This window comes from Macrobrachium nipponense, chromosome 12, assembly GCF_015104395.2.
Source record: "Macrobrachium nipponense isolate FS-2020 chromosome 12, ASM1510439v2, whole genome shotgun sequence".
Taxonomy (NCBI): domain Eukaryota; kingdom Metazoa; phylum Arthropoda; class Malacostraca; order Decapoda; family Palaemonidae; genus Macrobrachium; species Macrobrachium nipponense.
In genome coordinates, this window is record NC_087205.1 from 31,524,099 (window position 1) to 31,549,305 (window position 25,207).

At 34.2% G+C, this 25,207-nt stretch overlaps 2 long non-coding RNA genes across 3 annotated transcripts in view; one reads left to right on the forward strand and one right to left on the reverse strand.

Moving 5' to 3' along the window:
• The window catches only part of LOC135224458 (uncharacterized), a 335,859-nt gene that overhangs the window by 90,942 nt on the left and 219,710 nt on the right, over positions 1-25,207 (reverse strand). The window lies entirely within an intron of this gene.
• Positions 6,323-25,207, forward strand: part of LOC135224459 (uncharacterized) — a 43,056-nt gene continuing 24,171 nt past the window's right edge. Inside the window, exons 1-2 of the long non-coding RNA XR_010316749.1 lie at positions 6,323-6,479; positions 19,817-20,007. This is a non-coding gene — a long non-coding RNA (uncharacterized LOC135224459). The remainder of the gene's footprint in view (positions 6,480-19,816; positions 20,008-25,207) is intronic.

The following is a 25,207-nucleotide window of genomic DNA, read 5'->3' on the forward strand; positions in this document are numbered from 1 at the left end:
CCATTTGCATTCTGGCTTTGTTTTACATTCTTAAAATAAGCAACTGATTTTGTTTTACCAATATCATCACTGCCTTTAGTTGCCAAATGAAATGTAATTCAGAGAAAAGGTTCTTTTGTAAATTATCAGAGCTCGGCAGAGTTACCACACGGACATAAGGGAAAGTGTTTTTAAAAAAATTCACCATAAATAAAAATATTGTGGTTAGAGTTTTCCAATTTGTCGAAAAATGAAGGTAAATGATTGAATATTACTAGAATGTAAGAGTTTTAGCTTACAATTGCGTTTTTCTACCATTTTGGTCGAGTCAAAGTTGACCGAGGGTTGAAATTTGGCACTTAACATGATTTATATAAAAACAAATATTTCAAAACAAATGGAAAAGCTACAACCATGGGTTGTTTATTGTTGTATTCTACATGAAATTGCGCACATTTTCATACATGAAACTTGATGTAACAGCTAATATTTTTTCGGCAGAGGTTACTGCTCGCGGATGTAAGGAAAAAGTATTTTTTAAAAATTCACCCATAATCGAAATGTTGTGCTAGAGTTACCAATTTGTTGCAAAATAAAGGTAAATGATTGAATATTAATAGAATGTAAGCGTTTTAGCTCACATTGCGTTTTTTCGGCCATTTCGGTCGAGTCAAAGTTGACCAAAGGTTGAAATTATGGCACTTATCGTTATTTATAATAAAATATTTCAAAACTGATAAAAGCTACAACCATGAGTTATTTTGTTGTATTCTACATAAAATTGCGCACATTTTCATATATAAAACTGTGTAACAGCTAATATAAAATGGTGCAAACATTACGACAAACTGACAAAAGAATTTCTGATTTTTTGTTTTTCGGCAGAGTTACTGCGCGGACGTAAGGAAAGAAGTGTTTTTCAAAAATTCACCATAAACTAGAAATGTTGTGCTAGAGTTTTCCATTTTGTTGCAAAATGAAGGTAAAATGATTGAATATTACTAGAATGTAAGAGTTTTAGCTTACAATTGCGTTTTTTCGATCATTTCGGTCAAGTCAAAGTTGACCGAAGGTTGAAATTTAGGCACTTATCATGATTTATATGAAAATATTTCAAACTGATAATAGCTACAACCATGGGTTGTTTTTTGTTGTATTCTACATGAAAATTGCACACATTTTCATATATAAAACTGTATGTAAACGGCTAATATGAAACGGTGCAAACTTACACAAAACTGACGAAAGAATTTCTTATTTTTTCGGCAGAGTTACCGCGCAGATGTAAGGAAATTTTTTTTTTCAGAAATTCACCATAAATCAAAATATAGTGCTAGAGACTCTTAATTTGTTGCAAAAATGAAGGGGTGGAATGATTGAATATTACTGGCGCAATCTAAGAGTTTTTAGCTTACAATTGCGATTTTCACCCATTTCGGTCAAGTCAAAGTTGACCGAAGTTTGAAATTTTGACACATCATGATTTATATATGAAAAATATTTCAAAACTGATAAAAACTACAACCATTGGTTGTTTTTTGTTGTATTCTACATGAAAATTGCACACATTTTCATATATGAAACTTTATATAACGGCTAATATAAAACAGTGCAAACATTACGACAAACTGTCGAAAGAATTTCTGATTTTTTTCGGCAGAGTTACCATGCTTGGACATAAAGAAAAAGTATTTTTCAAAAATTCACCATAAATCAAAATATTGTGCTAGAGTTTTCCAATTTGTTGCAAAATGAAGGTAAATTATTGAATATTACTAGAATGTAAGAGTTTTAGCTCACATTGCATTTTTCGACCATTTCGGTCGAGTCAAACTTGACCGAAGGTTGAAATTTTGGCACTTTAGTGTTATTTATATGAAAATATTTCAAAACTGATAAAGCTACAACCTATGAGTTATTTTTCGTCGTATTCTACATGAAATTGTGCAAACATTTTCCATATACTATAAAACTATGTAACGGCTAATATACAATGGTGCAAACAGTACGACGAACTGACGAAAGAATTTCTGATTTTTTCGGCAGAGTTACCGTGCAGACATAAGGAAGAAGTGTTTTTCAAAAATTCACCATAAATCGAAACGTTGTGCTAGAATTTCCCAAGTTTTGCAAAATGAAGGTAAATGACTAATATTACTAGAATGTAAGAGTTTTAGCTTACAATTGCATTTTTCAACCATTTCGATCGAGTCAAAGTTGACCAAAGGTTGAAATTATGGCACTTATTGTGATTTATATGAAAATATTTCAAAACTGATAAAAGCTGCAACTATGGGTTGTTTTTTTGTTGTATTCTACATGAAATTGTACACATTTTCATATAAAACTCTATGTAACGGCTAATATAAAACGGTGCAAAAAATTACGACAAAGTGACGAAAGAATTTCTGAGATGTGTTCGCTGATGCTTTTTAGTGCGAGAAGAAAGAAATTCATGCATGCGTGCCTGGGTAATGCTTGTAAACAAAATAACAGCTTGATCCATGAACTCCCAGCATCCATCAAGGCGCGTGATTTAAAATTTTTTTGCAAACTAGGCCTATAACTATTTTTCCGCGAATATTTAAAACTTTTTGTAGTCGATGCATCGTACGTCAATTAAGCACCCGACAGACAATTTTAGTCGACATATAATACGTCCATGTTGGGCGTTTAAGGGTTTAACTGTACCAGTATTTTTTATAATGACCTCACAATTTTGAAGGAATACAATCAGTGGATCTACTTTCAATGGGTATTACTCCACCGATACTTATTACACAATGGCCTTTTAACATTGATAGACAATTTGAAGTTACCGATAGGGTAAATCGAGGTTGACTTAACTTTATATTTATGAAAAATAATTGTTTCTAGCGCTGAATAATTCATCAGATTCCGAGTGCTTGGCTAAAAAGCTTAATTTCATATTCCATTTCATCTCATAACCTTTTTCTTGTAGTTCCAGTCATGCTTGACTTACAAGCCACGTTGTTTGCTAAAGGCCAGATTTCCTTGGTAGTATTTTAAAATACAAATAAATGGTTTTGTGATATCGATAGCTCCCCAGTTACCCTTAATATGGAGTCCTTTCCAATTATAAAGGAATACATTCATGCGGATCTACTTCCAACGTGTATTACTCCGCCAATAGTAACGTCACAGGTGTTGAACTGCGCATTTGTCCATGATGCTTACATTTTATCCTAAGGGAAATACAAAACAAGTACTTTTTTGTAATGATGAGTTTTGCCGAACATTTAAAATCTTGAAGATACTGACTTGACACATTTTCAGCATGATAATTCCAATAATTTATTAATTTTATGTACCAACTAAAATCAGCTGATATTGTTATTTAGTTTAATAAATTGGGGATTGTTTTATACGGCAAACATACTTCTAAACCTACATTTTTAAATGAAAAATTTGGGGTGGGGTCATTATGGTGCGGGTCGTCTTATAAGGTGGCATATACGGTTTACATACAGTATATGTAGTATAGAGTATACTGTAGGCTAAGCTACTGTATTCGTATGTATACAATCACAGGCAGTCCCCGGTTATCGGTTTTCCGGGGGTGTGCCTATAAGTAAGAACCGCCACTAACTGAAACTCGGTGATTTATGGTGACATAATGCCTCTCATGGATAACTGGTTATTGGTGGCGTGCCATAAGAACCCTTTTGGCGCTGATAACTGGAACTCGTCCCGTTATAGCGCCATAAATTGCCAGTTTTATGGCACTGGACAAGCCCCATAAAACCGGATTGCCAATAACCGAGTCTGCCGATAACCGGAGACTGCCTTTCTATGGTATCATCATCGCATACACTAGTTATTCAATTTCTCTTTGTACTGAATTGTCATAAGCCAATAATGCATTGAACCTAGAGAATTAGCTGAAATTATTATTATTGTCATTCTCATTAAACTTAATATTATTTGAAAATTGGTACTGTAAGTTATTTTAAAATAAAATGTAGTAGTACCCTTAAAGCTCTATGCATACACTTCTAACACTTCCAGCCAAAGCAGAGGGAGTGTTACCACTATGACATGCATATTTGTGGGGCAAGAGAGAGAGCGAGTTATCCTTATTTAAAAGAGTGAAATGGAAAGATTGAATTTGTTTATAATACTATCACATATGTATTTTGTCATTACAGTTATATTATTATTATTGTTATTATTATTATTATTATTATTATTATTATTATTATTATTATTATTTATTTTGATAGAAGACCCTCTTTTAGGCAAATACTGTTCAAAAGGATGGCAGAATTAAGCGAGTTGATTTTATTTATTGTTTTTTCTATTTTCCTTACAATTCGCTTCTCAGGCTCAGCGATGTTTCTGAGTAACTGGCCAATATTCATATTGGGAATTTTCAAAAATTGTAAATGCTGAAGGAATCTTTTATTAGAACAGGATATCTGGTCCAGGTCAAGCAGGGGTCGTAGTCAGTGCCGGTAGGTTATTCCGTAAGCGTAGTTCAGTTCGGACCAGGGTCGTCTTTGGATTAAGGGCTGGTGTTGGTGCTGGTATAGCTGGTATTATGTTGGACGTTTCGACCATTCTCGTAGGTCATCTTCGGACCAGTCGGTTGAAGAGACTGTAGCAAGAAAGTTTGCGGAACGGTATTTATAGCGGCATGGACCTAGAGTTGCATTCTCATTGGTCGGGCCGTCTTGGGCGAAGCCGTGGATCTGCCTCGAAAAGGTCTCCAGGGATTCTCTTGTGCGAGCGCCACAGTGGTGTGCCTGGGATGAACGTCAGGAATTCCGTCTGTAGCAGGAATCGTATCATCCTGAGGGGCTCCTGATTATCTGGCATCGTTCGGGGGGTCGCTCGCTGCTCTCCGGGCGGCGGTGGGAAGGAGAAACGTTTCTGAGTTATATTTAAGTTTGGTTTCTCCTTACCTATATGAAGGGCTTCTAGGAGCGCAGACGTCAGAGATCTGTTCGATCTATTATTATTTGATATTAGGGATAATATCATTTCTTTTTGATCCGTTTGTTATGAGCAGTCCTGGCGTGGTGAATATGGCTCCTTCTTGGGCGTGGCAGGAGATTCGCTTGGAGAAACGCATGGAGGTCATAACCGACGTATTTGCCGAGGCATCCTCGGACGGGGGATGTGTAACGGTAGACCACACTCGTCTTCTTCAAGGGATCCTGCAGGGCCCGCCGAAGGGTTGTTTCTCATCACCAAGCTGCTCGTCTTCTTCGTTTTATAATATATAATTATTTTAATATTTTCTGTCTGGGTCGGCGGGGCTGACGTTTTCCTCGATGATCTTTTTAAGGGCTTGTTCGTCTCCTTGTACCTCCGGTGGAAGTGCCCCTTGTAGAAAAGCTTGATGGGCTCTGCAACGTCGGGGCAGGGTTCCTGGTGGTAATAGGAAAAGTATGGATGCCTGGTACCACCAGGAACCCCGCCCCGACGTTGCAGAGCCCATCAAGCTTTTCTACAAGGGACCACTTCCACCTGGTAAGGTACCAATGGTGGGGGGGGGGGGGGACGAACAAGCCCTCATTTCTTATTTCAGCATGAAGTTTCCTAGTTTGTCCATAATGTCTACTAATCAGTTTTGTTATTTGCTTAATTTTTTTCCTCAAAAGATGCTCATTCTGGTTAGAATATTTTGCTGCTAATGTGTTCTGATTGCAGCTTGTGGGTATGCCAGATCGGTTGTGAGTAACTGGTAGGTGTTTTTGTGTTGTATTGCCTATGTACCCTTTAAGATGTACCATTGCTAATTTCCGTACGTCAGTTGCAGAACATCAAACAGTATGTGGGATAAGATGCAGCAGTAAAAACAATTTTGATTTTGTTATATACTTTAGATGTTATATGCAAATGATTGTATCCAGGTTTTGCTATTACTTAGTGCTCATGTTTTCCATCACATAAGGTGTCCATACGGCATGGTACTACATACGTATTCTCTTTCACAGTAAGCCGTGCATTTTGCTTTTTAAAATCTTAATGCTTTGCAATAAACAGGTTAAATATGTTCATTTCAGCCCCATTGATCTTTTATGCCTTTACTTTGTACAATGGTGTCCAGTCGCACCAATTTTACAGAATAGAACTTAGATGCATTCACTGTATGAGGCCTCAGCTGCCTTCATATGTATTTGTGGGCCTCCATCAAGTAAGGGTGCTGCAATGTTGCTCTCATAGGATTCAGCTTCTAAGTGTTTTGAATGACTGAAGGATATCTTCAAGATTCTTGGAAGCAAATGTTTAATAATATATGGTTGTAACAATTCTGTAATAGGTGGCAGTTGATGCAGTTTTTTTCATTCTGAAAGAGAGTGTACAGGAATCAATGGCCTTTTAGCACATCTTTGTAATTTAGCTGTAATTTTCTTGAAATTCTAAAAGCTATACTGCCTGTTAATCTCTAATTCTTTTCCTTCTTATTCAGGGGCATACAACTTGAAAAGGAGATATTTCCTGCAGGGACTGATAGTCGATTTTTAAGAGAAGTAAGTTAAACATTTGCATGAACTCTTTTTGTATAGAAATTTAGCTAATCAACTGACATTTTTATGTGCATTCCTTTTCAGAAATATTCAGCTTATAAAAGAAATATTTCCTGCTGGAACAGATGCGTACTATTTAAGAGAAGTAAGTTTTTGCATGGTAATTTTATTTTATTTTGAATTTAGTGGGTCATCATATTTGATAGAATTGCTCTCAGTCTTATCACTTGTACAGTTTTGGTTTTTCTTATTCCTGCTGCCTGGTGAAGCTGCGCAAAAATAATTCTTCACAAGGTATTTTATTTATGCTGAATCAAGATGAAGCCATATTTGTTCCTACATGACATGCAAACTCTTAGTTGTTATACGTATTAGGAATTACTTTCGGCAAAGCAGGAAAACAACCACTAGACTTTGTGAACAAGGTAGATAGGTAGTTTAACTGCCATAAAGGTGGTGGGAGTCCTGCCCACATGAACGTATGCTCTCTGTGGATTATTGTAAATGTTACTGTATGCATAGGCCTTTTATGTATTTCATAAGTATTGTCTGTTGCAAATGTATGCGCATGAGTACTCTAACTTCTCTTGGTGCCAGTTGTCTCTCTTGCAGAGCCTCCCTGTATTTAATTGCTGCTAGTGAATCGCGATTTTATCTTTCCATCCCTACAACCTTCTGTCTTCTCCTGCAAGACCTCACCACTTATCACCATGGCGCAGTGACAAAACCATCCAGCATTTTCAGGGAACACCAGAATCCAGCATTCAAATCCAGCCACCATTACCCTTTGATCGCCTGTGGATCTTACAGTGATGGTGCGGTGTTTGCGCTATGTTCATGCAATGTTTGTGCAATGGCAGTCCAGTGTAATGTTAGTATGTTGATTTCAGTGGGTTGTATTCCTCTTGTGCCCCTCCCTAGCTACACAGTCGGCCCCCCATTACCCCACCCAGTTGTGAAGCCTGAGGCACGTCTGACCCCGTTCATCAGTTGACATACACTGCCGACTCATTACTCAACGGCTAAGTTTTCGCACCCTTCCGACCAACCACCCCCAGGAGCCTTCTCAGACCCGCTCTCCCCTGCCTGCCAGTGTTCGCCGCACAGTTGAATTATTTACCGTAACTTTATAATAAGAACTGTAGAAATTTCCCTCATCTTTTCTCCTATTCATTTAAACTGTGGATGACACTGCAGAAAACAGTTCATAATGGCTTCTGCCTCACATCAAGATGAGCCTGGGGACCACCAGTTGCCTTCACATCCAGTCCATTCAGGTTTTGCTCTTACCATACTTGATATACCCCAATACCACCCCCCACAGCTCCAAATGCAGAATTAAGACTCCTCATCAAATACCTGGAGGAATCATGACAGGCCGATGCCCAGCAACAAGCAACACCGGCTGCGGAACAACTTCCCACACAATCCTCAGTTCCATTGCCCACCCAGCTACCACTCCCCCACAGAAGGCCATCACCTAGACCCCACCGTCCTTATGACCTGATGCCACATACCAAGTGTTCAGGTAATGCCGTAGACGCTGAGATGACTACAGCATGATGATGGACCTAGGGACATTGCCTACCAGGAAGCAGTTGATACAACTTCACATGTGCCTCAGCCTGGAGACCCAAAGACTACTCAAGCATACACTCAGCGTACCACCAGACATGGATTGCGGTGTGGACGAGGTCTTGAATATTCTCCAGGAACACATCAAGAACCTGCAGAATGAAGCTCTATGATGCAGGGACCGGCTTTCCTGCAAAAGAGGGAAGGGGAAAGCTTTGGCGATTTCTAAGTCCGACTGAAGCATGTAGCAGAGGAAATCAACATCTGTCCTGGCCATTCTGCTGCATGCGAAAGGACTCCACTAAAGGTGATCATCATCCTGGGAGTCAGGTATGAGGAGCTCATTCAGAAACTAATTGCCCTTAATGCTGCAGTTTCAATGGCCACCATGGTCAATGAATGTTGCTCCTGAGGCCACACAGACAGCCACCACCGCCATACATTCCTCTCCTTCCAAATTGTGTGCCATCTCCACTTATAAAAAACCAAAGGACATGGCAACAGGGGTGCTAGCTTGCACTGAACCCCTATCAAGGACACTTAATGCCCTTCCTGCACAAGGAAGCACAGCTTCGTTAGAAAAGTCCCCCCAGCCACGACGGTGTATGTGGAAAACTGTGGCTGCAAGGGACAGTGGCGCAGGACCCCAAAGTGCCCTTCCGACAAGACCACATGCAGACACTGTGGCTGAGTGGACCACAATGAAAAGTGCTGCCGACAGCAGAGGAGTGCCAACCAGGGCCTTCTTCAAGCAAGTCTTCCAATTAGCCATGGGTCCCAAGAAAGAAGAGGATGCTTTCTATGGAGACGAAGATGGAGATAAACAAGAAGTGTTAATGTTTTCTGCCATTTGTTAATGTGTTTCATAAAGTTTAGTGTAAATGTTTTCTGCCATTTTTTAAATGTTTTGTAAAGTTAAGTGTTCATGTTTTCTGCCATTTGTCCTCCTCCTCTGTCACCACTTTCGGACATCGCTTCACTCCAAAGGTAAGGTTCCACATTTTACTACATATGTACGTACAGTGTTCCCCTGTATTCGCGGGGGATGTGTATCAGGCACCCTCGCGAATAGCTCAAACGGTGAATAGTTAGAACTCCCTTCTAAAAATGCCTATATCTGCCTATCTTCAAAGTTCAAATGCCAAATGTATACATTAAAAGTATCATCCTATATCAAATATACCATTGAATTGGTATTAATAATATCATTTCAAAGTCATCTTAAATATTTTACCATAAGAAATATATAAACAAGCCAATAACACACAGAGAGAGAGAGAGAGAGAGAGAGAGGAGAGGAGAGAAGAGAGAGACGAGAGAGAGAGAGAGAGAGAGAGAGGAGAATAACTCCTATCAATTCTTTGCTGAGAGAGAGAGAGAGAGAGAGAGAGAAATAGAAACACCAGTTGTATACCTTATGTAACATCCACATCAAATTTACCTTAAATTATTATCATATTAATATATTAATTTTAGAGATCGTATTAATATAATTTCAAAGTAATCCTAAACATTAGTACCATTAAAGGTATAATAGGTACATACATACGTACTTCTAACACTTGCAGCCAAGAGAGAGAGAGAGAGAGAGAGAGAGAGAGAGAGAGAGAGAGAGTTGTCTTTAAAGTATTAAAAAAGTTAAATGGAAAGATTGTATTTAAGATACTCACATATGAATTTTGTAATTACAGTTATAGTATTATTATTATTATACATAAGTATTATTATTGGAAAATATTAATAATAAACTTATTACATACATGTACCATAAAAATGATCTCATCTCAGTAAGAGAGAGAGAGAGAGAGAGAGAGAGAGAGAGAGAGAGAGAGAGAGAGAGAGAGATGGCATAAAAACCATTAAATTTGTTGACCATGCATAGCACTGTTACTTGACATGTTTGACAGCTTCCAGCTCTGAGCGTCACTGGAGTTATGAGAATGTAGGGAAACTGATGCAGAAAAGACGAAGGGAAGAATTCTTATTTTAAATTAGTTATTATTATTATTATTATTATTATTATTATTATTATTATTATTTGATAATATTAACCCTCTTACGCTGAAGCAGTAAAAAAAAATTGTCTCCCGTGTGCCGGAGGTGTTTCAGAGTGAGAGCGGAAGCGGAAAAAAATATTTTTTTTCAAAAAAATCACAGCGCGCTTAGTTTTCAAGATTAAGAGTTCATTTTTGGCTCCTTTTTTGTCATTGGCTGAAGTTTAGTATCAACCATCAGAAATGAAAAAAATTTAAAAAAATTATTTTCATTATCATATATAATAATGCGATATATGATAGCGCAAAAACGAAATTTCATATATAATTGTATCAAATCGCGCTGTGCGCAAAACGGTTAAAGGTAACAAGTTACTTTTTTTTCGTTGTAATGTACACTAAATTGCGATCATTTTGGTATATAAAACACATTGTAAAACGATAAAAGCAACACAGAGAAAATATTATCTCAAAATCAATGCATGAATTCGTAACGTGCGGACGTAATCAAATATTTTTTTTTTCAAAAATTCACCATAAATCTAAATATTGTCCTAGAGACTTCCAATTTCTTTCAAAATGAAGACAAATGATTGAATATTACTATACTGTAAGAGTATTAGCTTACAATTGCAGTTTTCGACCATATCTGACGAGTTAAAGTTGACCGAATGTTGAATATTTTTATATATATATTTTTTATATGCAATTATTTCGGAAATAAGAAAGCTACAACCTTCAAATATTTTTCGTTTCATTCTACATGAAATTTTGCACATTTTCATATATAAAACTCTATGAAATGCCTAATATGAAACGGAGCAAATATTCCGAGAAAATGGTACGTACGCATTTCGGAGATTTGTGGCGGAGATCCCGCGCGCTGAGGGAAGGAAAGATTTTTTTTTAAATTCACCATAATCTAAATATTTTGCTAGAGACTTCGAATTTGTTTCAAGATGAAGATAAATGACTGAATATTACTAGGACTGTAAGAGTTTTAGCTTACAATTGCGTTTTTTGACCATTTCGGTAGAGTCAAAGTTGACCAAACGTGGTTTTTTTTCTATTTATCGTGATTTATATGCAAATACTTCAAAAATGAGAAAAAGTAACAACCTTCAATTATTTTTTGTTGTTATTCTACATGAAATTGCGCACATTTTCATATAAAACTTTATGTAACGGCTAATTTAAAATAGTGCAAACATTACCACAATCGCACGTATGATTTTTTCGGAAGAGTTACCGCGCGGACATAAAGAAAATGTTATTTTTTTCATAAATTCACCATAAATCGAAATGTTGTGCTAGAGACTTCCAATTTGATGCAAAATTAAGGTAAATGTTTGAATATTACTAGAAATAATAAGCGTTTTTAGCTTACAATTGCGTTTTTCGACCATTTCGGTAGAGTCAAAGTTGACCAAACAAGGTTGAAATTTTTGGCAAATTATCGTTCTATTTATATGAAAATATCTCAAAACTGATAAAAGCTACAACCATGGGTTGTTTTTAGTTGTAGTGTGCATGAAATTGCGCACATTTCCATATATAAAACTTTATATAATGGCTATTTTAAAATGGTGCAAACATTACCACAATCGCATGTATGATTTTTTTCGGAAGAGTTCCCGTGCGGACGTAAAAGTTTTTTGTTTTTTCATAAATTCACCATAAATCGAAATATTGTGCTAGAGACTTCCAATTAGTTGCAAAATTAAGGTAAATGATTGAATATTACTAAAATATAAGAGTTTTTTTTTATTGCGTTACAATTGTGTTTTTTGACCATTTCGGTAGAGTCAAAGTTTACAGAAGGTTAAAATTTTGGCAATTATCGTTATTTATATAAAAATATCTCAAAACTGATAAAAGCTACAATCATGAGTATTTTATTGTTGTATTCTACATAAAAATACGCACATTTTCATATATAATACATCATGTAATGGCTAATTTACAATGGTACAAAAATTATGTCAAAGTGACGAAATAATTTCCGAGATGCGTCACAGATACTTTTTAGTGCGGCAAGAAAGAAATTCGCGCTTGCGCGCCTGCGTAACGATTGTAAACAAAAACAAACACCTTGATCCGTGAACTCCCAGCATCCCCCAAGGCGCTGATTCAAAAGTTTAGGCTGGTAGGCCTAAAAAGTAGTTTTCCGCGAATTTAAAAAAAAACAAAAAAAAACTTTTGTAAGTCGATGAAAATACGTCCAGTCGGCACCCGAGAGACAAAAAATGTCGACGTAAAATACGTCCAGTCGGCGTAAGAGGGTTAATAAACATATGCATCTACCATAAAAATTCTCTCATCTCAGTAAGAGAGAGGAGTTATCCTTACAAGTGAAATGGAAAGGTAATTTTTATCTCTTTAAAATACAACCACATACGAATTTTGTAATTACAGTTTTATTATTATTATTATTATTATTATTATTATTATTATTATTATTATTATTATTAACAACGAGAAAAATATCAATAAACATTTTACATACTGTAGATAAAAAAATTTTTCATCTCTGTAAAAAAAAAAAGATATTTTTCGGATCTCTGTAGAGAGAGAGAGAGAGAGAGAGAGAGAGAGAGAGAGAGAAGAAGGAGAGGCGAGAGAGAGAGAGAGAGAGAGAGAGAGAGGAGTTATCCTTAATTAAAAGAGTGAAATGGATATGTATTTCTTTAAAATACTATCACGCAATGTGAATTTTGTAATTACAGTTATATTAATATTATTTTCAATTCTTCGTATTATTCTCTTCTCATCAGGGCTGATATTTCCTAATAGCTGGCCGATGTTCATGTCTTGGTTAAAGAAATGTTTAAAAAAAAAATACTAATTTATTGATATGATAACAAAAGTGGCGTATGGTCGCCGTAGGTTAACAAATCTTGGTCTGGACATTGTCTAAGGGCGTAATGGAATTCCAGTGTTCCCAACCGTATCATCGGTTCATTTTCAAGGAAGGGTGAACGTGAACTGATTGGAATTTAGTCGTTCGGCGGTATTTATTGTGTCCCAGGGGCTCTGTCTGGTGGGCGTTGAGTTTTCATTGGCTGAACAGAGGATTAAATACCACCAAACGTCCAAATTCCAATCAGTTCACGCTCACCCTTCCTTGAAAATGAACCGATGATACGGTTGGAAATGTTGGAATTCCGTTACGCCCTTAGACAACGTCCAGACTAGGATTTGTTAACCCTACGGTGACCATACGCCACTTTTGTTATCACATCAATAAATAAGTATTTTTTAAAAAACATTTTTTAACCAATACATGAACATCTGCCAGCTATTAGCAAATATCAGCCCTGATGAGAAGAGAATAATACAAAGGTAAATGATTGAGTATTACTAGAATGTAAGAGTTTTAGCTTACAATTGCGGTTTTCGACCATTTTGGTCGAGTCAAGTTGACGAAGGTGAAGGTGGAATTCTTTCTATTTATCGTGATTTATATAAAAATATTTCAAAACTGATAAAAGCTACAACCATGGGTTGTTTTTTGTTGTATTCTTCATGAAATTGCGCACATTTTCATATATAAAACTCTATGCAACGGCTAATTTAAAATGGTGCAAACATTACGACAATTGGACGAAAAAATTTATGATTTTTTTGGAAGAGTTACCGTGCAGACGTAAGGAAAAAGTTTTTATCATAAATTCACCATAAATCGAAATATTGTGCTAGAGACTTCCAATTTTTTGCTAAATAAAGGTAAATGATTAAATATTACTATAATGGAATAGTTTTAGCTTACAATTGTGTTTTCCGACCATCTCGGTTGAGTCAAAGTTGACCGAAAGTTGAAATTTTGGCACTTATCATTATTTATATGAAAATATTTCAAAACTGCTAAAAAGCTACAACCATGGGTTGTTTTGAGTTGTATTCTACATAAAATTGCGCACATTTTCTTATGTAAAACTTTATGTAACGGCTAATTTAAAATGGTGCAAACATTACGACAATCGGACCAAAAAATTTCTGATTTTTTCGGGAGTTACAGAGCGGATATAAGGAAAAAGTTTTTATTCATAAATTCACCATAAATCGAAATATTGTGCTAGAGACTTCCAATTTGTTGTAAGTTGAAGGTAAATGATTGAATATTACTAGAATATAAGTTTTAGCTTACAATTGCGTTTTTCAACAATTTCGGTAGAGTCAAAGTTGACTGAAAGTTGAAATTATGGCACTTATCATTATTTATATGAAAATATTTCAAAACTGGTAAAAGCTACAATCATGAGTATTTTTTTGTTGTATTCTCCATGAAATTGTGCACATTTTCATATATAAAACTCTATGTAACAGCTAATATAAAATGGTGCAAAAATTATGTCAAAGTGCCGAAATAATTTCTGAGATGTGTCGCTGATGCTTTTTACTGCGACAAGAAAGAAATTCGCGCTTGCGCGCTTTGGTAATGATTGTAAACAAAACAACAGCTTGATCCATGAACTCCCAGCATCCCCCAAGGCGCATGATTAAAAAATTTTTGCCTAGTAGGCCTATAACTATTTTTCCGCGAATTTAAAAAAAAAAATTTTTTCGTCGACTTTTCATACGTCGGGTCGGCACTCGACAGACAATTTTCATCGACGTTTAATATGCCCAATCGGCGTTAAAGGGTTAATTTTTTAACCTGCTGAGGCACTACTGTATATATATATACATTATATATATATATCTTATTATTATATATAGATCATTATATATATATATATATATATATATATATATATATATATATATATATATATATATTATATATATATATATATATATATATATATATATATATATATATATATATATATATATATATATATATATATATATATATATATATATATATATATATATATATATATATATATATATATATATTATATCTAATATATATACTATCATATATACTATATCCATATCTATATATATCTATATATATATATATATATATATATATATATATATATAAAGGTTTTTAGGCCACGAAGGAAAAAATGAAAAAGCGAGATAGCCGAGTACTTTCGGTCATGTTAGGACCCTTTACTGAAGGCAAACTGATTTTACAGAGGACAACATAGTCAATAGAAGGCTTAATATCCAAACTGACACTACAAGATTAGCAATAAGGGCGCTTTCACTCTGCAGAAAGCAGGAACCGCCTGAGGTTAGCCACACCTTGAAGGATACACGCAGAATGTACAGAAAACAGTACATTATGAAAAAACACGGAACCATATACAATTTAATATCATGTATTTTACACAAATTTTCCCAAAATAAATTATTATTAATGAAAAGACAAAAGAAAATATAAATATATATATCGAGCAAGAGAAAGAGAGAGAGAGAATATCGAACCAGAGAGAGAGAGAGAGAGAGAGAGAGAGAGAGAGAGAGAGAGAGAGAGAGAGAGAGAGAGATGAGAGAGAGAGAGAAATAATAAACTATATACATGTGGGACTTAATTTATTAGTTGTTCATTTATTTTAAGGTCCTTTCATAAAAAAAAAACATCTTACAAATATATGGGTCCAAATTGGTTACATTCCCAGACTAAGATTTAGGTTGTTTTTATTAGTGATTTGTATAATTGCCGATTCCAGTAAATTTCCTGAAACATATTCATTAGATCTAGCAATTACCGAGGTATCACCCCAATTAATACAATGAGATTTTTCACTCAGATGGATGAACAGTGCATTTGAAGTCTGGGCTGTTCTAACTGAATACATATGCTGCTTAATACGTATTAAGCAGCATATGTATTCAGTTAGAACAGCCCAGACTTCAAATGCACTGTTTATCCATCTGAGTGAAAAATCTCATTGTATTAATTCGGGTGATACCTCGGTAATTGCTAGATCTAATGATTATGTTTTCAGGAAATTAACTGGAATCGGCAATTATACAAATCACTAATAAAAACAACCTAAATCTTAGTCTTGGTATGTACCATTTTGGACCCATATTTTGTAAGATGTTTATGAAAGAAATTAAAATAACTTGACAACTAATAAATTAGTCCCACATGTATATAGTTATTATTTCTCTCTCTCTCTCTCTCTCTCTCTCTCTCTCTCTCTCTCTCTCTCTGGTTCGATATTCTCTCTTTCTCTCTTTCTCTAGCTCGATATATATATTTATATTTTCTGTTGTCTTTTCATTAATAATAATTTTTTGGAAAATTTGTGTAAATACATGATATTAAATTGTATATGCTTCCGTGTTTTTTCATAATGTATGGTTTTCTGGAAGAATAACTTGTTTACTGCGTGTATCCTTCAAGGTGTGGCTACCCTCAGGTGATTCCTCCTTTCTGTAGAGTGAAATCGCCCTTATTGCTAATCTTGTAGTGTCAGTTTGGATATTAAGCCTTCTTTTGACTATGTTGTCCTCTGTAAAATCAGTTTAGGCCTTCAGCAAAGGGTCCAAAAGAAAGGACCACGAAAGTACCTCGGCTATCTCGCTTTTTCCATTTTTTTCCTTCATGGCAAAAAACCTTTATTTATGCATAGCATCACGTTTTATATACTTCGTGATCAAGTTATTCACATATATACATATATATATATATATATATCTTTATATATATATATATATATATATATATATATATATATATATATATATACATTCATACATATATATATATATATATATATATATATATATATATATATATATATATATATATATATATATATATATATATATATATTAATTAATATATAGAGTATATATATATATATATATATATATATATATATATATATATATATATATATATATATCTATATATATATATGTAGTAATATATATTTATATGTAATATTATATATATTATATATATTATATATCATATTATATATATAATATATATATCTATGTATCTATATATATATATTATATATTTCTATAGATATATACTCTCTATCTCTATATGTCTGTATCTGTAGTATATATAATTATAATATGTAGATATATATATAATCGATATATATATATATTATATCTAGATATATATTATATATATATATATATACAATTAATTATATATATATCTATATCTGTTAAATGTTATATATAATTATAGTATCATATATATAGTATATATATATATATATCTATTAATATACTATATGTATATGTATATGATATCTATATATATATATATATAATATATATATATCTATATATTAATATTTATATATAATTTAATAAGTAGACTATATAAATATATATAATACTATATATATATATCCGAAGGAAGTAGTAGGGAAAGGCATCCTCATCTTTCAACAGTTTATTTTAATGCCAACGTTTCGCGACGAAATTCCAGTCGCATTTTCAAGGCTAAAAATATATATAAGTTTACGAACATTAATAATTAATTTAATTTAATTTATATTAAAAATGTCATGGCAACAGCTCTCAATAAAGTAAAAAGTTAAAAGTTAAAATTCAACAGCACCTCCAAAGTCAGACAAATTAAAAGTACAGGACTTCACTAAAATTTCAGAAACACCTACCTATACAAAAGAAAGAGTAAGACTAACACAATATAGGTAAAAATACAGTGAGGCAAACCAGCTGCCCAAACTAGGCTATGAACAATTTTACAGAGGACGTTTGGGTATTTAACGACGGTACAGTCTTTTTGATAATTATAGATTCTAAAATTGTCAGGTTGTTGTTGTTCCGCAGTTGGCCCAAGATAGAAAAATGTCGGCATTAAAATAAACTTGAAAAGATGAGGATGCTTTTCCCTACTACTTCCTTCGGGATATATCTTCTTTGAGCTCCAGTCCAGCTCTGGCCCTTATGGTGTATATATATATATATATATAATTATTTATATATATATATATATTATATAATATATTATATATATAATATATTAGTATATATATATATATATACATATATATATAATATTAATATATTTATTTGTTTTATATATATATATATATCTATATATATATATATATATATATATATATATATATAATATATATAAATATTTATTAGATATATATACTTATATATATATATATATATATATATATATGTTTATATATCATATATATAGGTATCTATATAAATTAATAAAAATTATAATATATATATTTATTAGATATATACATATATATAGATATAATATATATGGTATAGGTATTTTATATATATATATATATATATATATGATATATATATATATATGTATATTATATATATATATATATATATTATTCCTGTATACTATGTAATATATGTTTATATGTTTATATATATCATATATATATATATATATATATATATATATAAATATATATTAATTATTATATATTATTATATGTATGTATATATATAATTTATTTATTATATAATCTATATATATATATATATATATAGTATTATATATATATATATATATATATATTATATATATATATATATAATATATATATTTGTGTATGTGTATATATGTATATATACATATTCATATATATATATATATATATATATATATATATATATATATGAAAAAACAGCAAAATATCAATGAAAAATTATTTCACTTACAGATGATCCCATTTATACTGTGCTTAGAAAACTGATGTAAAAAACAGTCTTTTCAGGAATTATTTCACTTAACGTAATCCATTTATATTGTGCTTAGACCTGGATATAAAAACCACAGTTCTCTCTCTCTCTCTCTCTCTCTCTATCTCTCTCTCTCTCGCTCTCTCTCTCTCTCTCCTTCTCTCTTTCTCTCATATATTTTGATGAAAAAATGCGTAATGAGTATATTTCAATGGAAAAATACAGTAATTACTGAATACAGTGTTGCTGTATGAAAAAAAGCAAATTAATGATAATTTTAGAGGTACTGCCCAGAGAAAAATCTGCAAATTAGTGAAAGTTCCCAGTGGAAAAGTGGATAATGTGTTCCACAAAAATCCACAACAAATTGGACCATGGAAATGTGAAACATATAAAAAGGGGGCCAGGGCACTGTATGGCTTTTCACACACAATTGAAAAATTATTCCACAGCTAAACTAAAAAATTTTGAAATTGGAACTTAAAATTATGCACTTAGTTTTCAACGTAGATGTTTCCGTGATCCTCTGTTGTGAATTCAGAGTGAAATCTTTGGAGCTCTGGATTATTTTCCAACTAGAAAAGGAATGGCGGCTTCGTCAGATTTTGGTTCTGTGTAAACAATATGACAGTGCATTTGCGCAAAACCACTTCTTGCCAGTTTTGATATAGCTGAGGATAAGAGAAATTGCCCTTATCCCAAGTCCATTTATACTCTATCACATGTTATAATGTTTATCATTACGACACAATACCCAGCCACAAGATCAGCTTGAAGAGAATCCTTTGACATTACCCATGGAAAGGGTAATCCATGAAGATGAGACAGCAACTACACTATCAAAAAATATGTTTAAAATATTAAAGTAGGAAAAAACTAAGTTCTTTTGCAAGTTTGGAAAGAAGAAATATTGTTTTTGTTCCCTTTCATGTATAGCATTAGGAAAATATAAGTCACCAAAGCTATTTTCAGTATTTTTTATTTATTGGGTCTGTCAGACCCACCTCTACCTGAGGCGGAATAGTGTCCGAGCTGTACCTGAGGAGGGTAATAGTAATTAAATACTGTCCTTTTATCAATTTATCATTGTGTAAAATTATTGCATGGCATGGTAATTGATGATGTTTCTTTTCTTATCCATAGCTTAATATCCCAGCCCTCGGATTTTCCCCCATGAACAAAACACCAATTCTTCTCCACGATCACAACGAATATCTGAACGAGAACATCTTCTTGCGGGGAATAGAGATTTACATGACTATTCTGCCTGCTGTTGCAAATGTGAAATTCTGAAGTTGGGGAAATTTGAATTTCTTGAAGGGATGCCATTACAGGTATGTATTATTTTTACAATGTATTCCATAAGGTAATTGTCAGATTTGTAGAGGTACTTGTTTACACCATCTCTTTGCAAGCTATATTAACCTTTAATTTGCCGAAGGGGTATAATAAAAAATCGTCTCCCATATGCCGAGGGGGTCTCGGAGTGAGCGCTGAAGCGGAAAAAATATTTTTTTCCAAAAAATCACAGCGCACTCAGTTTTCAAGATTAAGAGTTCATTTTTGGCTCCTTTTTTTGTCATTGCCTGAAGTTTAGTATGTAGCCATCAGAAATGAAAAAAAATATCATTATCATATATAAATAATGCGATATATGATAGCGCGAAAACTAAATTTCATATATAATTGTATTCCAAAGTTTTTTTTTTTTTAAATTCACCATAAATCTAAATATTGTGCTAGACTCTTCGAATTTGTTTCAAAATGAAGATAAATGACTGAATAGTACTAGACTGTAAGAGTTTTAGCTTACAATGCGTTTTTCGACCATTTCGGTAGAGTCAAAGTTGACCGAACGTGGTTTTTTTTCTATGTATCGTGATTTATATGCAAATATTTCGAAAATGAGAAAAGCTACAACCTTCAATTATTATTTGTTGTATTTTACATGAAATTGCGCACATTTTCATATATAAAACTTTATGTAACGGCTAATTTAAAATGGTGCAAACATTACGACAATCGGACGAAAAAATTGCTGATTTTTTTCGGAAGTGTTACCGCGCGGACGTAAGGAAATTTTTTTTTTTATAAATTCACCATAAATCGAAATTAAATATTGTGCTAGAGACTTCCAATTTGTTGCAAAATGAAGGTAAATGATTGAATATTACTAGAATATAAGAGTTTTAGCTTACAATTGCGTTTTTCGACCATTTCGGTAGTCAAATTTGACCGAAGGTTGAAATTTTGGCACATCGTTATTTATATGAAAATATTTCAAAACTGATAAAAGCTACAATCATGAGTATTTTTTTGTTGTATTCTACATGAAATTGCGCACATTTTCATATAATACTCCATGTAACGGCTAATTTAAAGTGGTGCAAAAATTATGTCAAAGTGACAAAATAATATCTGCAATGTGTCACTGATACTTTTTAGTGAGATAAGAAAGAAATTCGGGCTTGCGCGCCTGCGTAACGATTTTAAACAAAACAACGCCTTGATCCGTGAGCTCCCAGCATCCCCCAAGGCGCGTGATTCAAAAGTTTTCGCCTGGTAGGCCTATAAGTATTTTTCTGCGAATTTTTAAAAATTTTTTTATTGACATACCATACGTCCAATTGGCACCCGACAGACAATTTATGTCGACATTTAATATGTCCAATCGGCGTTAAAGAGTTAAGTAAAAGAAATTATGTAATCTTCACTTATGTACTGTAAGAAAAATATAGTTACAATTATTTTTTTTAGTTATTTTCAGAAGAAAACCTCAGTTAGAGATTTAATATAAAATAGGGTTTGACATAGGATAAACCTATTTTTGCTAGTTGCTGTCTCGTCCTCAAGGATTACCCTTCCCATGGTCTATCCAGAGCTCCATGGTGACCAGACTAAGGTAAAAGAATTCTCTTTTAGCTGGTCTTGTGGCCAGGTATTGTCATAATGATAAACATTATAACGCGATAAGAGTATAAATGGGCTCAGGGTAAGAGGGGAGTTTTTCTTATCCTCAGTGAATGCTAAAACCCAGTTCACCTATGTCAAAACCCACAAGAGGAAGTGGTTATGTGCATATGCACTGTTTTATTGTTTACATACAAACAAAATCCAACCAAGCTGCCATTCCTTTCTATTGGTTGATGCAGGATGACCCCTTACCCAAATCCCATGTCTTTTTGTCAGGGAAGTGGGAGGGTTTTAAGGACTTGACAGCGACTACCAAAAAAGGTTTTTCCTATGTCAAAACTTGCTTTTATATACGTAGTGTAGTGGCTGTCTTGTACACAAGGAGCTTTACAAAGACATTGACAGGTGACGAAAAGCTCTTGAATTTTAATTCGTATGGTTGCAGTATTGTCAAACCTTCCCCAGTAATAGTTAGCATACCCACCTGTTAGGAAGACCCCTGGTTTGCCGCTGTAGTGCCTGTGGGTCAGAACTATCCATGCCACTTACCGACACACAGTTTACATAATCAAATTTATTTGAGCTCATGACAAAAGTGTTGCTAGAGTATAGGAAAAAACGGATCTTTTGGGATGTTTGCCATAACTTCTAGGTAAACCTTGAGTGCTGGAACTGGGCATGCTGTTTTGTCTGCTGAATCTAATTTACTTTGAAAGAGAAATTTCCTTAAAGGAATCCCATTCTTGGCCATTAATGACAGGCCAGAGGACAATAATAATTAATGGTCAGCCATTTGCATAATGTATTGTCCCCATCTAAGAGAGCCCAGTTTGCTAATACAAACTCCTAATGCTAATGCAATCAAGAATATCGCATATTGTAGCGTGTGAGTTGTTGTTGTACCGGGTCCACTGAATTAAGGGGCTAAGCGAAGTCTAAGCACTTTGTTCAGGGACCAAGTCATTGGAACCTTCTAGAGTAGCTCTTTGTAGTGCAAAGGACAACAGAAGGGAAGTGACAACTTCTATAGTACTTGAGTCAATCCCAAATTCATAAATCAATGATTCCGTTAATGCTGCATTGTATTCCATGATTGTTGTATTCAATATTGTATTATTATTCAAAAGGGATAAGAAATTTAAAAATATTTTCCTTAGAATTTTTGAATGGGCTCTCTCTATGGATATAACCTAACTATATCTTCCATACATACTAGTACGTATTGCCAGATATATATGAAGTCTGTCATTTTTGCACTAGGTATCTAGCAATGTTGAGCTAGTAATTTTAATGGTACGTGCAGATAAAATTTTAAGAAATCCTTCCCTGAAGGTCTTGGCTTAGAAAAGAAGATCCTCAAATGACTTCCCTCCTACCGACTGTGATAAAAAAGCAGACAATTTTTGAATTTATCTTTTTGCCCATTGTTGAAATAATAGGAAACAATGCTTGTTTGGCTAATTTGGGCTATGAAGTAAGCTGTTCCTTACTAGGTTAGGAGTTTGCTCAACATCTTCAAAATTTGGAACAATGGAGGAAAAGGATATATCGTCCTCCTTTTGTTCCAGTCTTGTAGGAAGGCATCTCTTGCTGTTGCTTGACTGGCAGTTTATGATTCTCTTCTGTGGCAAACAGATCAACTTCCATTTGTGGAAGCATGTTGGCTATTTTCTGAAAAATAGTGGTTGTCTAACTCCACTCTGTTGAGGCTGTTGTTTTCCTTGATAGGGAGTCGACTTTTACATTGAGACAAGTGCCATTTCGTTGCTTGCCCCATCAGAAGATGGCTAGCATTACCATAATTAGACAAGGTGATTATCATTCTATTAATGTAGGACATTGCAGTCAAATTGTCTAGAACCAGCCAAATGTCTCTTTCTGGAGGTTTGAGTTTTTTGAGAGACAAAAAGACAGCTGGACCACCTTCCTGCCACGTGACGATCCTCCCAACTTGTCACTGAGGCATCTGTGTTTATTGTCATTCATACAGACTGAGGAGTCAAGGTGACCTGTATTGCCAGAGATTCCTTCCAGGATCAAGGCTGAAGTATCTTCCCAACATTTTGAAACTTCTGATGAGATCGGTCTCGCATCTTGTTTGTTGCATGTAATAGCTAGAATTTGTTTACATTCATTTGTTGTACTCTGAGTATTGGATCTATTGATGCAAATTGCAACAAGCCTGTCATACATTTTAATTGCCTTTTGGAAAAAACTCTGGGGAAAAATTCTGGCTGTGCAAGGCACGTTTTGAGGACTTGCCTTATTCTGTTTTGAGTGTGATGGGGAGACAAATGACCATGAAAATATCCCAACACAGTCCCAGGTACTGAAAGTCTGCTGGGTGTGAGGTGGGATTCTGCCAATTTATCATAAAACCTTTTGACACTAGTCAGTTGATCACTGCTTTTAGGTTTTTCAAGCACTTTTCATGTGGGCCCCCAGATCAACCAGTTGGGCTATTAGTTGTGTTTCTGATTTCTTGAAGAACTACCGTTACTAACTTTGTCAAATTTCTTAGGGCAATATTTAGCCCACAGGGCATGGCATTTACCTGTACATATCTTTCCCTATCTGGGGCCTTAGGATGGGGTGGAAGGGAACTACAACTGGGACGTGCCAGTATGCATCTTTCAGATCCATAGTTGTCTAAGTCCCTTTTAGAACAATTGAACATACTAAGGCAATGGTAGTTATTAAGAAAATTTGGCAATGTGCTTGTTTAATGTTGATAGGTATAGGATCACTCTTCATTTGGAGGAATCCTTTTTGGGGACTCTTAGAGAGACGTGCTTGGAGGGAAAACTTCTGTTGCCTGTGGTGTCATAGAAGTCGACCCCAAGCCATACCATTCCTGTTTGTATCTGCCTCTAGCTCTGGTTTTCTCCATGATAGGCATTCCAGGAGATGTTTTTCTTTTTCTGTATGAGAGGGTCTTTGGACCTTGTGTAAAAGATTTCCTCACTGTTGTTGTTATCCCTTTGTGAGGTGGTGTCCTTTCTGACCACCTACCTGTCTTTGAGGAAGAACTGCAGGCTTACCTTCTTAAAGAAGCCTTTTTGTGTTGGGCAAGGGGAAGGTTCAGGTTTTTGTTTCCTAAATTCTCCTTTTTTCCCAAAAGAGAGTGCTCTGTACAATTCTATTGGCAAGCTTGCTTGTTAATTTTTAAAACACAACTGGACTCCTCAAACAGGTCCCTACAGAAAGGGGTTATTATGTAATAATGAAGTTACATTGTTACATTGGGAAGTGACTTACTGGAGGTCTCCAATGTTTCCATTTGTGCTTTTATGCGCCGCTCTAGAAAGTCATAGATTTGAATATGTTCCTAGCCTAATCTTTCCTTATTAACTCAAATATGCAATCTACCCACCTGTTCACATTCTTCGTTCCAAGTATACTCCTGCTTCAGACATTAAACAACACCACAACAAGACTTAATTGTTTACATTCCACCCAATGCCACCGCCATCTTGCTTCTATGATGTCACAACACAACTTGAATACATCAAGAGACCTTCTGAAATCAACCATGTGTCCCATACATTAGACATCCACCACATTTCGACAATGCAGAAAACAGCAGTAACAATAAAAATGAAATAACTGACTAAACTGATA